The sequence below is a fragment of the Corvus brachyrhynchos genome, unplaced genomic scaffold (assembly GCF_000691975.1).
Source record: "Corvus brachyrhynchos isolate BGI_N302 unplaced genomic scaffold, ASM69197v1 scaffold182, whole genome shotgun sequence".
NCBI classification, from domain to species: domain Eukaryota; kingdom Metazoa; phylum Chordata; class Aves; order Passeriformes; family Corvidae; genus Corvus; species Corvus brachyrhynchos.
This window is the reverse complement of record NW_008236807.1, coordinates 141,638-146,690: the sequence shown is the minus strand read 5'-3', so window position 1 is coordinate 146,690 and position 5,053 is coordinate 141,638. Positions and strand designations below refer to the sequence as shown.

The 5,053-nt window shown below is 46.9% G+C and overlaps 1 long non-coding RNA gene across 1 annotated transcript; it reads left to right on the top strand.

The window, feature by feature from the left end:
- Nucleotides 1-485: 485 nt before the first annotated feature.
- On the top strand, nucleotides 486-1,652 carry LOC108445131. The gene is made up of 2 exons (XR_001859882.1): nucleotides 486-1,141; nucleotides 1,452-1,652. It is a non-coding gene; the product is annotated as an uncharacterized LOC108445131 (long non-coding RNA).
- Nucleotides 1,653-5,053: the final 3,401 nt, after the last annotated feature.

The window sequence follows — 5,053 nt, the reverse complement described above, 5'->3', positions numbered from 1 at the left end:
TGGAAGTTGTGAAAAATATCAGTTTAAAATGGAAATTGCGGAAAAATCGGTTTTAAATAGATTTTTTGTTGGGCCATATTTTTGGTGAGAAAATCCAGTTTAAAATGGAAGTTCTGGGAAAATGCATTTTAAAATAGAAATTTTGAAGAAATCTGTTTAATTTTTTTTTCTATTTTTTGTGAGGAAAAATATCACATTTAAAATGGATTTTTCTTCCCTTTTTTTTTTTTTTTGGCAGAAAAACCCATTTTAAAATGGAAATTGTGGAAAAAGTCCACTTCAAAATGGAAATGTTTCCCTTTTTTTTTGGTGAAAAAATCCAGTTTAAAACAAATATTTTCCTTTTTTTCTTTTTTTTGCCACAGATCCAGTTTTAAATGGACATTTTCCCTTTTTTTTTTTTTTTTTTTTTTTTTTTTTTGGGGAAAACCAGGTTTAAATTCGGATTTTCCCCCCATTTTTTGTGGAAAATTTCAGTTTAAAATAAAAATTTTACTTTTTTGTGTGCGTAAAATCCAGTTTTAAATGGATTTTTTTCCCCATGTTGTTGCAAAAAAATCTAGTTCAAATCATGTTATTCCCCATTTTGTGTGGAGAAGTCCAGTTAAAAATGGGAATTGTTTCCATTTTGTGTAGAATTCACAATTCACCGCTCGCTGTGCCCAAGCAGCGGGGAGGGTCAGTGGGACTTAATGATCTTAAAAGTCTTTTCCTATGTAAAAGATTCCATGGTTTAGGGAGTTGAAAAGTAAAGGGGAAGGATTTAAAACACAGAGGGGAAGGGAGCTGAGGGAAATAATAAAAACTGGTGTAAATCTGTGGGTTTTTTGAGTCTTGAGGTGGGACTTGATACCTGATTCCCTGAACATGTCGGATTTGTTTTTCCTTAGGAATGATGTGGAAAACACAACGGGAACAGGCATGAGGAGAAGAGTTCCCAAAAGCTGGTGAAGAGCAGCCTGGAATGCAAAATATTTTTAGGGGTATGCCTTCATTTAAGGGATCATTCGTGTTTATTCCGTGCTCTCTGCTGGAGGTCTGGTGGATCAAAAATTCCTTGGGCTTTTAATGAATCACCCCACAGGCCTGGCATATCCTGGGATCTCCACAGGAGGAAGGTCCTGCAGAAAGGTGGATTTAGGTGAGCCACCAGGAAAATCCCACGGGGGTAGGATGTGACAGTTCTGGAAGGGCCTCGGGCCAGCGGAGTGTGAGGTTTTAGGAGCAGGTTGGACAAAGCACGGCTCAGGAATGCTGCAGGTGCAGCTGCTCCTGCCTCGGGCAGCGGGGTGGGTGATGGCATTCCCAGAGTCCCATCCAGGTGCGCATTTCCAAGGCCGCATGGTGCTGATGGATTTGGAATGGGCTGCTCCATCCGTGGGATTGGGAAAGTGCCCCCCATCCCTGAGTTGGTGGCTGTGGAGTGCTGGGACGTGTGGTCTTTTTTGCAGAAGGCATCCAGGAACAAAGCCTCTCAAAGGAACAGCATGGATATTCATTTGAGATGGACTGGAAATGATCCAAAAAGGCCTCGTTTCCCACTGTGAACAAACTAACACTTTCTTTTCGGAAAACTGAGCATTAGTGCGTGCCTCTCTAGGTTCTCCTGGATATCCAGGCTGTGCTGGGCCAGAATCCTACGTGAAAAGGTTGGGAAAAGACTGATTGGGAGTACAAATGTGCCTGTGGCCAGCAGAAAGAAGGGAGCCATGGGAATGCTGGAGGGCTGGTCAGGAAATGCCAAATTCAGTGTTCAGGGAAAGACTGGGGAGGAACAACGATACACGGTGGGGAAAGGTTTAAATGTCCACATCCTGGGGTCTGGGAAGAGAAAATCACAGAAAAATCTCAGAATCGTGGAATGGGTTTGCTTGGAAGGGAATTTAAGGGTCATCCAGTTCCAGCCCCTCCCATGGGCAGGGACACCTTTTATTATCCCAGATTTCTCCAGCCTTGCCTTGGACACTTCCAGGGATGGGGATTTCACACCTGTGAAACAAATACTGACTTTGAGAGACCACAAACAGCATTTTTCAAGTGTTCACGGTGCAGACTGGAGGGGGAAGAACACAGCCACAGCTCCTTGGCCTGTTTCTTCTCTCCCTCTTTTCCAGATTAAAAAAGGCAAGTGGCGTCCACCGCTTTCCTTTCACGTGTGTCCTTGCAGCAGGGGTTGTTCAGGAATGTGCACTGAGCTGCCTTCACACGGCTCATAAAGAGCCAGGATGATTTTCCCTACTCCAGGGAGAATTTTGCTGGTGCAGTGAGTTTGTTTTAAGTGGCCCTGGCCGGGCTCTGCCTTCCACGGCTTCTCTGGGGCTGACCAAGGATGAGTTTGGGGATGATTCCTGTAGTGAAAAGCTCTGTTAAAGATTGTAGTCCCCAAAATCTGTAATCGTTCTGGAGAGCTGCTGCTGGGGGGATTTTGGATTCCTGCAGCATCTCCCAGCTCCTGTCAGGGCTCTGCAAATGCACTTTTCTGGTCTTACATCTGAATATTCCCTCTCTCCACATAGTTCTCCCCTTTTGCAGACACTCCTCAGATACTTTCAGCTTATTTTCACTTCTTATTTTCAAATACAGGATATAAATAAATGTAGATATAGTCTGGTCAAGTTCACCACAGAATGGTTTGGGTGGGAAGGGAACTTAAAGCATCTCATTCTACCCGCTGCCATGTAGAATTAATGGGGAGACAAAGATCAGACTGAAGAAGGGGGAAATGAGGTGGGAGCTTGTTGGCAGGAAGGCCGTGCCCTCCCATCCCCATGTGGTGCCTGAAGCTGGTTTTCACACCAGCTTTTTTTTTTTCAATCGGTTTTTAGGACAGGCGTGTCCTGACTCATTTCCATGCCAGTGGCTGCTGGAGCACTTGATAATCCCAGTCCTCGAGTGTGGGACAGAGCTGGCAGAGCTCCAGGGAGCCCCAGGCTGACACCTCCTCAGCCCAGCTGCCGTGATCCTCACACAGATGCAGCACACAGAGCTCCCCAAAAACGTGCTGCTGCAGTGACTTCCTACAGAGCTGCCAGTCCGCTCACCGTGAGATCCAGCTTCATGTCCAGACTGCTTTCCTTAAGGAAATAAATGCCCAGAGCAGGCCCTGAACACTGATTAGCCCGAGCGGGATGTTTAGGATGTGTTTTTGTTGCGATGTCCCCGTGGCTGGGCGGGTGTCCGCTCACCATTGCCCGGGTTTGTGTCAGAGGAGCGGGCAGGCTGAGCTCCGCGCTGGGCAGAGCGATAAGCTCCAGACGGCCGCGCTTCCTCCCCGAAGAACTCCCCAGCTCTGCTCCACTCCCCCGCCTTGGAGGCACCGCCGGGCTGGAGGCAGGAGGTGTTTTTGTCCTCTGAGGCGCCCAGAAGGCACAGGCTGGGTGGTTTCCTTTCAGACAAAGAGAGTATAGCACACAATTTTACCCTCATCATCCAACACACCAAAGTCACAGAGTTTTTCCAGTTTTCTCACACCCCTTTCTATGGCCTTTAGCCCAAATTCCTCAGGACTAAGCCGTGGCCATGCTGATTTCCCATGTGAGGAATTTACATTTCTGTAGCCACGGTAATTTTTAATTTGCTTTCTCAGCAAAACCTTGTGTATCAGAGATTTATCTCACCAGTGTTCCTGTACCTAAACAAGACACCCAGGGCTGCTCTAAGCCCCTGCATACATTTAATCAGAGGAATCCCATCCTGAGCTGCTCTTGCTGTATTCATCCAGATAACTAGTCCCGGCATTGATGCAGACATTTAGATTTAGGGAAGATCAATCCCGTGAATCCCAGTTTAGCAATACATGAGAAGGAAAACCGCAGGTTGGAGGTGTTAATTGTCACCTTGTGCTGATGAAAGGGCAGCAGTGTGGAGAAGGGAGGAAAGCAACAAGAATAACAGGTTTAAAATATGTAACAATATTAAAGGGTGGAAGGAGTGCACTTTGTTACCGTAAAGAGCTGAAAGGAAGGGATTTTAAGGGAACAGGGACATAACAACACTCACTTCATGGAAGATCAGTGTAAAGGCAGCGTTGGGTTCAGGTGAGCTCAGGATTAGCACAGTTCTGCCATGTGCAGGAATGGGAACAGTCTTGGAGCCACCTGAGAGGTGAAGGACCCTGGGACATGCCAAGGGACACCAAGGAGCTCACCAGAGGCACCCCAGGAGGTCACCAGTGTGAATCCCACAAACATCTCCTCTGATCTCCTCTCCTGAGGAATCTTGCAGCGCCAGGCTGGGGAGAACTTTTAAGACCTGCTGAAGCATTCTGAGAGGCCCCAGCTGTGGTTCTAGGGGAGAAAAGCAAAATATCAGCTGCCAGTATAAGAGCTGGAAGTGTTTCCTACTCTGCTGCCTGCTTTTCTGGTGATGGGAACAGAAACTGTGCAAGGCACATGAGTAAGACAATGGAAAGGACGAGGAATTGATAAAAGTGTGTGGATTTCCAAGGAAACAGAGCTACTCCTGGGACAGTTCCCAAAGGGCAAGCTGTAATTATCAGGTACTCCCTCAAATATTGTATCTAATTTCAGGAAGTTCTTCCTGGATAAAGTATCTCAGGAGCCAAAACAACAGGTGACAGAAGCTTTCAAGGACCCCATCTCAGGCCGTGTCATTTGAGAGGAGTTGGAGCCCATGCCAAGCTCGATGGTTCTGACTGGACTAAGACCAAGAGCCTGGTGCTTTGGAAGCTCCAGAATACCCCAGCAGAAGACACCTGTTTTGCTGGGTGTTCACTGCCTTAGCGGCTTGATAAAATCTGCTGCCAACCCAATCAAACCTCACAGACAGGAAATCATTGTCCTCAACAAGGCCCTGCCCTTGTCTGGTGGAAATAATTCCATTTGGTGCAAGCAAAGCGCTCCCGGTCGCTCCTCCCCAGCCACCTCTAGTGAGGGATACCTTAAACCCGGGATGGGAAACTCGCAGCACCATCACAGGCAAATGTCACAGAGCAGAGATTCCCTCCAGACGGGAAGATGTTACAGTTTCAGGGAGGTCGGTCTGGGTCTGTAATGTTTTGAACTGCCATAAAGAGAAACTGTAAGAACCGTCA